The sequence below is a fragment of the Oncorhynchus keta genome, chromosome 2, assembly GCF_023373465.1.
Source record: "Oncorhynchus keta strain PuntledgeMale-10-30-2019 chromosome 2, Oket_V2, whole genome shotgun sequence".
NCBI classification, from domain to species: domain Eukaryota; kingdom Metazoa; phylum Chordata; class Actinopteri; order Salmoniformes; family Salmonidae; genus Oncorhynchus; species Oncorhynchus keta.
Window position 1 is genome coordinate 31088170 of NC_068422.1, and position 12578 is coordinate 31100747.

The 12578-nt window shown below is 43.0% G+C and overlaps 1 protein-coding gene across 2 annotated transcripts in view; it reads left to right on the forward strand.

The window, feature by feature from the left end:
* Positions 1–12578, forward strand: part of LOC118399235 (heterogeneous nuclear ribonucleoprotein L-like) — a 52323-nt gene that overhangs the window by 14882 nt on the left and 24863 nt on the right. The window lies entirely within an intron of this gene.

Genomic DNA, 12578 nt, shown 5'->3' on the forward strand with positions numbered 1-12578 from the left:
CAAGCCCATGTAATGCATTGTAGGTTAGCAGTAAAACCTTGAAATCAGCCCTTGCTTTGACAGGAAGCCAGTGTAGAGAGGCTAGCACTGGAGTAATATGATCACATTTTTTGGTTCTCGTCAGGATTCTAGCAGCCGTATTTAGCACTAACTGAAGTTTATTTAGTGCTTTATCCGGGTAGCCGGAAAGTAGAGCATTGCAGTAGTCTAACCTAGAAGTGACAAAAGCATGGATTAATTTTTCTGCATCATTTTTGGACAGAAAGTGTCTGATTTTTGCAATATTACGTAGATGGAAAAAAGCTGTCCTCGAAATGGTCTTGATATGTTCTTCAAAAGAGAGATCAGGGTCCAGAGTAACGCCGAGGTCCTTCACAGTTTTATTTGAGACGACTGTACAACCATTAAGATTAATTGTCAGATTCAACAGAAGATCTCTTTGTTTCTTGGGACCTAGAACAAGCATCTCTGTTTTGTCCGAGTTTAATAGTATAATTAATAAGGCCATCCACTTCCTTATGTCTGAAACACATGCTTCTAGCGAGGGCAATTTTGGGGCTTCACCATGTTTCATTGAAATGTACAGCTGTGTGTCATCTGCATAGCAGTGAAAGTTAACATTATGTTTTCAAATAACATCCCCAAGAGGTAAAATATATAGTGAAAACAATAGTGGTCCTAAAACAGAACCTTGAGGAACACCGAAATTTACAGTTGATTTGTCAGAGGACAAACCATTCACAGAGACAAACTGATATCTTTCCGACAGATAAGATCTAAACCAGGCCAGAACATGTCCGTGTAGACCAATTTGGGTTTCCAATCTCTCCAAAAGAATGTGCTGATCGATGGTATCAAAAGCAGCACTAAGGTCTAGGAGCACGAGGACAGATGCAGAGCCTCGGTCCGATGCCATTAAAATGTAATTTACCACCTTCACAAGTGCCGTCTCAGTGCTATGATGGGGTCTAAAACCAGACTGAAGCATTTTGTATACATTGTTTGTCTTCAGGAAGGCAGTGAGTTGCTGCGCAACAGCCTTCTCTAAAATTTTTGAGAGGAATGGAAGATTTGATATAGGCCGATAGTTTTTCATATTTTCTGGGTCAAGGTTTGGCTTTTTCAAGAGAGGCTTTATTACTGCCACTTTTAGTGAGTTTGGTACACATCCAGTGGATAGAGAGCCGTTTATTATGTTCAACATAGGAGGGCCAAGCACAGGAAGCAGCTCTTTCAGTACTTTAGTTGGAATAGGGTCCAGTATGCAGCTTGAAGGTTTAGAAGCCATGATTATTTTCATCAATGTGTCAAGAGATATAGTACTAAAACACTTGAGCGTCTCTCTTGATCCTAGGTCCTGGCAGAGTTGTGCAGACTCAGGACAACTGAGGTTTGGAGGAATACGCAGGTTTAAAGAGGAGTCCGTAATTTGCTTTCTAATAATCATAATCTTTTCCTCAAAGAAGTTCATGAATTTATCCCTGCTAAAGTGAAAGTCATCCTCTCTTTCTTGGGGAATGCTGCTTTTTAGTTAGCTTTGTGACAGTATCAAAAAGGAATTTGGGATTGTTCTTATTTTCCTCAATTATGTTGGAAAAATAGGATGATCGAGCAGCAGTAAGGGCTCTTCGGTACTGCACGGTACCGTCTTTCCAAGCTAGTCGGAAGACTTCCAGTTTGGTGTGGCGCCATTTCCGCTCCAATTTTCTGGAAGCCTGCTTCAGAGCTCGGGTATTTTCTGTGTACCAGGGAGCTAGTTTCTTATGAGAAATGTTTTTAGTTTTTAGGGGTGCAACTGCATCTAGGGTATTACGTAAGGTTAAATTGAGATCCTCAGTTAGGTGGTTAACTGATTTTTGTCCTCTGGCGTCCTTGGGTAGGCAGAGGGATTCTGGAAGGGCATCAAGGAATCTTTGTGTTGTCTGTGAATTTATAGCACAACTTTTGATGGTCCTTGGTTGGGGTCTGAGCAGATTATTTGTTGCAATTGCAAACGTAATAAAATGGTGGTCCGATAGTCCAGGATTATGAGGATAAACATTAAGATCCACAACATTTATTCCATGGGACAAAACTAGGTCCAGCGTATGACTGTGACAGTGAGTGGGTCCAGAGACATGTTGGACAAAACCCACTGAGTCGATGATGGCTCCGAAAGCCTTTTGGAGTGGGTCTGTGGACTTTTCCATGTGAATATTAAAGTCACCAAAGATTAGAATATTATCTGCTATGACTACAAGGTCCGATAGGAATTCAGGGAACTCAGTGAGAAACGCTGTATATGGCCCAGGAGGCCTGTAAACAGTAACTATAAAAAGTGATTGAGTAGGCTGCATAGATTTCATGACTAGAAGCTCAAAAGACGAAAACGTCCTTTTTTTTTTTGTAAATTGAAATTTGCTATCGTAAATGTTAGCAACACCTCCGCCTTTGCGGGATGCACGGGGGATATGGTCACTAGTGTAGCCAGGAGGTGAGGCCTCATTTAAAACAGTGAATTCATCAGGCTTAAGCCATGTTTCAGTCAGGCCAATCACATCAAGATTATGATCAGTGATTAGTTCATTGACTATAATTGCCTTTGAAGTAAGGGATCTAACATTAAGTAGCCCTATTTTGAGATGTGAGGTATGACAGGAATGGAGGTGGTCTTTATCCTAGTGAGATTGCTAAGGCGAACACCGCCATGTTTAGTTTTGCCCAACCTAGGTCGAGGCACAGACACGGTCTCAATGGTGATAGCTGAGCTGACTACACTGACTGTGCTAGTGGCAGACTCCAATATGCTGGCAGGCTGGCTAACAGCCTGCTGCCTGGCCTGCACCCTATTTCATTGTGGAGCTAGAGGAGTTAGAGCCCTGTCTATGTTGGTAGATAAGATGAGAGCACCCCTCCAGCTAGGATGGAGTCCGTCACTCCTCAGCAGGTCAGGCTTGGTCCTGTTTGTGGGTGAGTCCCAGAAAAAGGGCCAATTATCTCCAAATTCTATCTTTTGGGAGGGGCAGAAAACAGTTTTCAACCAGCGATTGAGTTGTGAGACTCTGCTGTAGAGCTCATCACTCCCCCTAACTGGGAGGGGGCCAAAGACAATTACTCGATGCCGACACATCTTTCTAGCTGATATGCACACAGAAGCTATGTTGCGCTTGGTGATCTCTGACTGTTTCATCCTAACATCGTTGGTGCCGACGTGGATAACAATATCTCTATACTCTCTACACTCGCCAGTTTTAGCTTTAGCCAGCACCATCTTCAGATGAGCCTTAACGTCGGTAGCCCTGCCCCCTGGTAAACAGTGTATGATCGCTGGATGATTCGTTTTAAGTCTAATACTGCGGGTAATGGAGTCGCCAATGACTAGAGTTTTCAATTTGTCAGAGCTAATGGTGGGAAGCTTCGGCGTCTCAGACCCTGTAACGGGAGGAGTAGAGACCAGAGAAGACTCGGCCTCTGACTCCGACCCGCTGCTTAATGGGGAAAACCGGTTGAAAGTTTCTGTCGGCTGAATGAGCGACACCGGTTGAGCTTTCCTACAGCATTTCCTTCCAGAAACCGTGAGGAAGTTGTCCGGCTGCGGGGACTGTGCCAGGGGATTTATACTACCATCTGTACTTACTGGTGGCACAGACGCTGTTTCATCCTTTCCTACACTGAAATTACCCTTGCCTAACGATTGCGTCTGAAGCTGGGCTTGTAGCACAGCTATCCTCGCCGCAAGGCGAGTACAGCGACTGCAATTAGAAGGCATCATGTTAATGTTACTACTTAGCTTCGGCTGTTGGAGGTCCTGACGAATCGTGTCCAGATAAAGCGTCCGGAGTGAAAAAGTTGAGGAAAAAATAAATAAATATATGAACGGTAATTAAAAAGTGAAAACCGTAAAGTTGTCAGGTAGCAAAATAGGTTGGCAACAAAACGCACAGCAACTCGAAAACAAGCCTGCAAGTTGTGACCGGAAATGACGTCAATCAAAATGAATGCAAATCACGCCCTGACCAAACTAACACAAAGAGATATAAAGGAACTAAGGTCAGAACGTGACAGTGGAAGACGCTTTAGCAGTGAAAACAAGATTAGTGAAAAACAATATTGGATGTCTTGTTTGATTTCCACTTTAAACACTGTTTTGATGACTGCTGAGCACATTAGTGTATGCTTTTGTAGTGTGAATGTGGGTATTTGTATTTATGGTTTGTGCAGTGGTGTAGTTTTGTGTATTTGTTTAGTTTGTGTGTGAGAGGTAAGTGACCTGGCTCTGCAGTATTGATATTGACCTTGTATCCTACCTAGTGTGCCAGAATATATTAAACATTGACATTCAATTCCAAGGCACAACAAAGGATCAAAGATTGAATTAAAAAACATAAGGGCAAAGAAACAGTTTTAAGTTTGTCTTTTTAGGTTTAGGTATTTTTTTGTTTGCCTCAGACAAAGGTGCTTAAAACTTGGAGTGGTGTAAAAGCCAATCTGCCCTGGATAATTCTAGCAGTGCTGACAGAGAGTGCTTGTGTGCGTGTGCGTGTGTGTGTCTGCGTGAGTGTGTGTGGGGCCTAGGGCTGATCACAATTATTTGACTGGTCAATTGTTTGGTCGTTAGGCTGTTGGTCGACCAAGATTTCTTTTGTTGAGCAGTAGCAAATATATATATACTTCTTTTTTTTATGGCGCACGAGACACCTGTCTTATTCGCGCCCATTTTAGCAAACTGATCCATTGCGGAGGGAATGGGAATGGCACAGTTCATGAAGGGGAGTGTGGCTGCACAATGCACGTCTCTCTCCAGGATGCGCTCTCTCCCGCCAATTTGTGCACATTCATTGTTTCATAACTTCATTGTGTCAATTGTTTCCGTTTGACTGTTACTGTCTATCATTTCCCCATTACATACAGTATATCACAAAAGTGAGTACACCCCTCACATTTTTGTAAATATTTGAGTATATCTTTTCATGTGACAACACTGAAGAAATGACACTTTGCTACAATGTAAAGTAGTGAGTGTACCGCTTGTATAACAGTGTAATTTTGCTGTCCTGTAAAAATAACTCAACACACAGCCATTAATGTCTAAACTGCTGGCAACAAAAGTGAGTACACCCCTAAGTGAAAATGTCCAGATTAGCCTGTTCTTGTTTTGAGCGCTCCTGTCAATGTCACATGAGTAAGGACGCGCACCAGTGTTGTCACATGAAAAGATATACTCAAATATTTACAAAAATGTGAGGGGTGATTATGCATTCAAATATTATTATTACAGTCTTTACCGTTCGTTGTTTGCGGAGTGGTCATCGTTGTTTGCAGATTTTATGATTACACATAAAAGTAGGCCTATAGGCTACTTGGCCTGCTTGCAAATGTAGTCATATAAATGTGCCCATTTGGGGATCTGATAGTACGCCTATTTCTGATTTGCTTAACACACCACCACAAATGAGCTGTGGAGCTTCTCAAAGTAATGTTTTCTTCACATCAAACAGCAAGTAAACAAAGTCTGTTTTTACATCCATTGAGAATGACAATAATTCCTCAATGTTTTGAAAAATCTTTCCAGCCTCCTGAGTGGCTCAGCACTCTAAGGCAGTGCATCGCAGTGTTGCGGTGTCACTACAGCCTGGGGCTGTGTCATTACTGGCGGTGACTGGGAGTCCCATATGGCGGCACACGGGTTAGGGAAGGGTTTGGCCGGGGAGACTTTACTTGGCTCATCGCGCTCTAGCGACTCCTTGTGGCAGGCCGGGCGCCTGCAGGCAGACTTCGGTGGTCAGTTGAACAGTGTTTCCTCCGACACATTGGTGCAGCGGGCTTCCGGGTTAAGCGAGCAGGAAGTGCAGTTTGGCAGGTCATGTTTCGGAGGACGCATGACTCGACCTTCGCCTCTCCTGAGCCTGTTGGGGAGTTGCAGCGATGAGACAACACCGTAGTCACAAAATTGGGAGAAAAAGAGGGTACGAAAATAATACAATAAATAATGTATCTTTCCACCAATCGATTGGTCGAAAGAACAGACGACTTTCAGTCTACCATTATTTTTGGAGGTTGGGGACAGCCCTAGTGGAGCCTCTTGCTGTTACACACCCCTCTATAGAATAAAAAGCCTCTCATTACAAGCTCCTCCAAGGGACTTTCCTCAGTGACAGAATCCATTGCTCTCTCTCCTCATCTCCTCTTCTCCCTAAACACTGTAAGGTTAAAGAGAGTGTGAGAGGGAACTATATTCTCATATTGCTCCAGTTTTGCTCCTTCATGCTGTAAAGTGACCCCCCTGACCTCTCCTACATCATCAAGTCTTCCTCTAACCAGGTTTCCAGACAACCTTTTTATGCATGTAAAGTACATGTCAGATAAAGTACATGTTTCAGTAAACTTTCTAAATGTTGACAAAACAAAATACGCTAGACAAAGTGGGATTTTTTTGTGTCTGTAAAATTAATTATGCGAGAAATGTCGGTGGAAACACTTTGATGCACAAGTGTTGATATAATAACCATCATATTGAAGTAAACTTGGAGTCACGCGATGTTGTGTGGTCCTCCCACTACGACTCATTGAGAAGCATGCAGTTTATTAGGCTACAGAGGAAATAAGTTATGAGGGTGGTGACTTCACAGGGTGGTGAAAGTGCAAGGTGATGAGTTTGATGCTGCTTTCCAATAAATATCGAGGGTCTTATCCTGTTCACATGATCATCAAAGCTTGGCTGCCATTTGATAACTAAAAATAATCTTGCTTTTTTGTCGATAATAATCTCATAATGCAGGCTATACAGTGCCTTTGGAAAGTATTCAGACCCCTTGACTTTTTCCACATTTTGTGGAAAACACCAGTCTCAACGTAAACAGTGAAGAGGCGACTCTGGGATGCTGGCCTTTTAGGCAGAGTTGCAAAGAAAAAGCCATATTTCAGACTGGCCAATAAAAAAAAAAGATTAAGATGGGCAAAAGAACACAGACACTGGACAGAGAAACTCTGCTTAGAAGTCCAGCATCCCGGAGTCGCCTCTTCACTGTTGACGTTTAGACTGGTATTTTGCGGGGACTATTTAATGAAGCTGCCAGTTGAGGACTTGTGAGGCGTCTGTTTCTCAAACTAGACACTCTAATGTACTTGTCTTCTTGCTCCTTTGGGCACGGGGCCTCCCACTCCTCTTTCTATTCTGGTTAGAGCCAGTTTGCACTTTTCTGTGAAGGGAATAGTACACAGCGTTGTAGGAGATCTTCAGTTTCTTGGCAATTTCTCGCATGGAACAGCCTTCATTTTTCAGAACAAGAATAGACTGAAGAGTTTCAGAAGAAAGTTATTTGTTTCCGGACATTTTGAGCCTGTAATTGAACCCACAAATGCTGATGCTCCAGATACTCAACTCGTCCAGATACTCCAGATACTCAACTGATCTCGTCAACTTTGTCATTTAGGAACTGGACATTAGCAAGTAATATACTCAAAAGCGGTGGGTGGTGTGCGCGCCTCCTAAGTCTAATTAGAAGACCGCTCCGAAATTCCTCTTCTCCGGTGGCGTTGTTTTGGGTCGGCCTCTGGAATCAGTTCAAATGCCCTGGGTGGTGCGAACAAAAGATCCGCTTCGGGAAAGTTGTATTCCTGGTCGTAGTCCTGGTAAGTTGAAGCTGCTCTGAAATCTAATAGTTCTTCCTGGCTGTTCTGGACTAACAATGTAAGAAATAATACATAAAAAACAAAATACTGCAAATCCTGACAGAGTTGAGAGGATTTGCAGAGAAGACTGGGAGAAACTCCCCAAATACATTGTGTGTAGATTGATATTTTCATAAACAAAAATTATTGAACCTTTATTTGATGAGGGGAACAAACCATTTTTTCAATTTTAGAATAAGGCTGTAAAGTAACAAAATGTGGAAAAAGTGGGTAGTGCTGTATCTGCATCCTGCACGCTGTTGGCTTGAGCGCACGTGCCAATATCAGACATTCACTATATAAGGCAAAAAACTATTGTGAGAAAACCATCAGTAGAGTTAAATATGTTTGAAACCCATTAATGTTTTTGTATTTTTTATACGGTACATGGGAATTTAACCACAAAAGGTATTTTTATGTGCACTACGTCATCACACACAGCCTTTTATCTGCAACAAGTCCATTTGATGAAAACACATCTCTGGTGTGAAAATGCGCATCTTGTTTTTATGTAGATTTTAGAATATTCAGATGATAATCAGTTGCCAATTGGATGGAAACCTAGCTAAGGTTGCCAATATTAGAACAGGGCAAATATGTGTTAGATTTCCCACGGGCTTGAATAATTTTTCAAACAGAGCCTAGAACCGAGCCCTGGGGCACACCAGTAGTGAGAGTACGTGTTGCTCTCCACGTCACCTGTTAGGAGCGGCCTGCCAGGTAGGATGGAATCCAAGTGTGTGCAGAGCCTGAGACGCCCAGCCTTGAGAGGGGGATCTGATGGTTTACCATGTCTAATGCCGTGGATAGATCTAGGAGAATGAGAACAGAGGACAAAGAGTCAGCTTTGGTTGAGTGATCCGTCTTGAAGCCTGACTGTTTAGGGTCAGATGAGTTGAGTGTTGGTTTCTTGAGTAGGGGAGCGACTCTGGCCATTTTCAAGTCAGAGAGGATGCAGCCAGTGGTCAGGGATGAGTTGATGAGGGAAGTAGGAAGAAGGGAGAAGCGGATGGGGTCAAGCGAGCAGGTTGTTGGGCGACTAGATCTCACAAGTCGCAGGATTTCATCTGGAGAGAGAGGGGAGAAAGAGGTCAAGGCATAGGGTCGTTCTGTGTGAGTGGGACCAGTGGACTCAATAGGCTGAGTGAATGAGGAGCGGATTAAGGAGGGAGGAGAATGTGGAAAAGAATTTCTTAGGGTTAGAGGCAAATGCTTGGAATTTAGAGTGATAGAAAATGGCTTTAGCAGTGGATACAGAGGAAAAGAAGCTAGAGAGGAGGGAGTGACAGCAGGTCCTCCAGAAGTTTTGTTTTCTTCCATTTTCACTTATAAAGATGTCAAGCTCATTGAGGAACTCTCCAGGGGCACCTGGTGGGCGATAGATGACAACAACGATAAGCTTGAGTGGACAAGTGACAGTGACAGCATGGAATTAAAATGAGGAGATGGACAGGTGAGAGAGGGAGAAAATATAAAATCTCCAGTTAGGAGAAATGAGTAGACCTGTGCCAACACCGGGACGACCAGATGCTCTTGCACTATCAGAGAAAACATAGTCAGATGAAGAAAGAGCAGCTAGGATATCAGTGTTCTCTGGGGTGACCCATGTCTCCGTCAGGCCAAAAAAGTCAAGGGACTGAAGGGCAGCATAGGCTGAGATTAACTCTGCGTTCTTGACTGCAGATCGGCAAATCCAAATGCTTCCTTGTGTATGTGTGTATAGTGTGTGTTCAGCAGTGATGTGGTCAGGTTGAATAAAGAGAAAAAAGTACATTAAAAAAAGTAATAAATGTATCATTATTGTGCAATTTATATCTATAGACTACATTGAGATTTTAGTTTCATTATTTTTAGGCTATCTGGCATTAATGCGTAAGCCTAAACTTCAAAGCCTAACTTTACCGGCACAAAATAGCCTAAAGGCTTTTGGGAACAGGCAGAAAAAGTTAACGTGGATCCACTGATGCAAAAAGGACAATGTCAGAGTTGAATTCAGTAAGAGAAAAGCTGTGCAATGGAGGCTTGAAAATAAAGAGAAGGGAGGGCCAGAAAAGTCATGTTTGGGAAAGATTTGGTGAAGTGGTAAAAGAGGACGATAGCAGTGCCGGCGATGTTATGTGTGATTATTGTGAGGCGCTGTACAAATTCGACAGCCGTAAGACTAGACTTCAAATAGGCCTATGGCACATAGGGATGTCTGTAGAGATGCTTTCTTTATCAGCATCATAAAAGCTGATAGTATTTCTACCACAGGTTTTAATGACTCCAACCTAAGTATGTGTAAACTTCTGACTTCAACTGTACGTGTATGTACGTGCGTAGCCAATGTCTGTATAGTATGTGTAAATATTTTGTGTATTCATGCTTAATGGTATTTCTTAGTGGATATGAGAGTATATCAGTATCAGTTTCTCATTTTAATTCAGCTGATACAACTTGACACCACACAATGTCCTCCTGAGCAGATGACTCTGATACACATATCTAACACATATTTCTGGAGGTTTCGCTTTATCCTTCCTGGTCTTTAGTAATGGTAAAGTTGACCTATCATTCTGCCTGCTCTGGTCATTGTGTTTATGATGTGGAGTCGTCTTTGTGTCTAGGCTTTCTCCCTTCTCCCTCCTCACTCTATACCAGGCTTGGCCTGCTGGAGAAAGTACATTTTATTGATTGACACTCAAGTGACAGGTCTCCTTTCCTCTTGCAAGGTCACAGAGCTACATACAGTAATATAGTGTGTGTGTGTGTGTGTGTGTGTGTGTGTGTGTGTGTGTGTGTGTGTGTGTGTGTGTGCGCCTCTCTCTCTCTCTCTCTCTCTCTCGTCCTGGTAATGGAACACTGTATATACATGATAGACTGAGTGTGTTCGGCACACGCCACATGCCTTCAAAATGTCTGTCCTGACAGAAGCTGCAGGTGTCAAATGGATTGGCTGTGTTTGCCCCCAGTGCTGTGGAGCTAAAGGGGATTCAATTAAAGTCACATCCACTCATGCTGTCACATTACATGTGTGTAAAAGAAAGTGTGTGTGCATGCGTGTGTGTCTGTTCACAACAGCTGCCCTCTCAGCGTGTCCAGGCAGAATTAATGTGACATTACACCTTAGTGAGGCATCCTGACAGGCATCAGGAAAACACCATTAAAAATGTATGCCCGTGTTCAGATAACGGCAGGACTCTTCTCAGCCAAAACAGCACAACACTAGTAATTGGCTCCTATGGTAAACGATGGGTCTGAATTTGATTGAATTCGTGAATGTCAAACGTTGCCAGGTGCATACTCAGAATAAAGGGGTATGAAAAGGCCAGAGAGAGGCCAGTTATTGTCGCAGGCTTGATGAGACTTGATTGCTAATACGGCTAATCTTCTCAGACAATTATGCAGGTGTTAGAGCAGGGTTGGGCTGAAACATTACCCTTTAAAGCTGCTTCTTCTGAATGTGGTGTTCTGTTGATTAAATGGTTCGTGTTTTTGGCACCATGAATGTCAGAATGACAAATTACGTCAAAGTCTAATTTGTACAAATAATTATCACCTGCTCTACCTTTCATTTGAAAGTGTTATTGTTCGTACAAGGAAGTCGAGGATGGACTCAATCATGATCATTATTCAGGGAAGATTTCTGTTGAAGCAGAGGTCTGTTAGTCCACATGCTGTAAGGCTCATCGTGTAACATAGAGAGGATTCTAAACGATTCATGACAGGCATGTGAAATGGTATGGTAAGCTACCTTTGAGCCTCATTTTAACCATCCCCCAAAATGTCCATTCGGAAATGTTGTTTTTAGGGCGAAGCTCAATGTGAAGGCCTTGTGTGATGGGATGTAGTCTGGTACAGAATGAAATGGTTTCATTTAAACTAAAGCCTGGTTGAACTCTGAGGTGCAATTGGAGAGGGATGGGATGCTGTAGTAGAATAATCATATTCTTAAGGAATATGTCTCAGTGAGGAATGTAGGGCTGTCACTGGGAAGTTTGTTTTTTACACATCCCTGACCTGTGGATGATATAATATTCCTCTCAGACGTTTAGGGGAGGGGGGTGGGGCTCCTGGGAGGCAAAACGTCAACAGTCGATGTTCAATACTCAAACACATACGGAGGTACACAGACACACACTCATGTTTCTCGTATTTGCACATGCTCGCGCGCGCGCGCGCACACACACACACACACACACACACACACACACACACACACACACACACACACACACACACACACACACACACACACACACACACACACACACACACACACACACACACACACACACACACACACACACACACACACACACACACACACACACACTGGACCAGATTCTCAACATGCTAACAGACTCCCCCAAGTTAACCCATGTTCAGTATATCCCACTACAGTCCCAACACGCCTACACACTCTCTCCTCTTAAACAGACTATGCTGCTTTACTGCTTTTAATCATTCTCAACATGTCTCTCTAGACTCTCTTCACCATTTATCTGTTGTATTGCTCTCTCCCATCAGCTTACATGCTTTAATATATTTTCTGACATAGATGTATGCATCTGATCTGCTTTGTATTCCCAGGACAACATACTGTATAGTTAATCTAGCTACTGTGTGTAGAGAGACTGGTCTGAGAAGCAGACTATAGAGACTTTAAGGCTTCCAAATCTCTCACAAGGATGAGCTTTCAGGACTCAATTTGAGCCTTTGAAAGTTTGATGTAAAATCCAATCCCCACCTGTGGATTACTTATGTAATTGTTGTATTGTGTGTGTGTGTGTGTGTGTGTGTGTGTGTGTGTGTGTGTGTGTGTGTGTGTGTGTGTGTGTGTGTGTGTGTGTGTGTGTGTGTGTGTGTGTGTGTGTGTGTGTGTGTGTGTGTGTGTGTGTGTGTGTGTGTGTGTGTGTGTGTGTGTGTGTGTGGATGAGTGTCTCGAT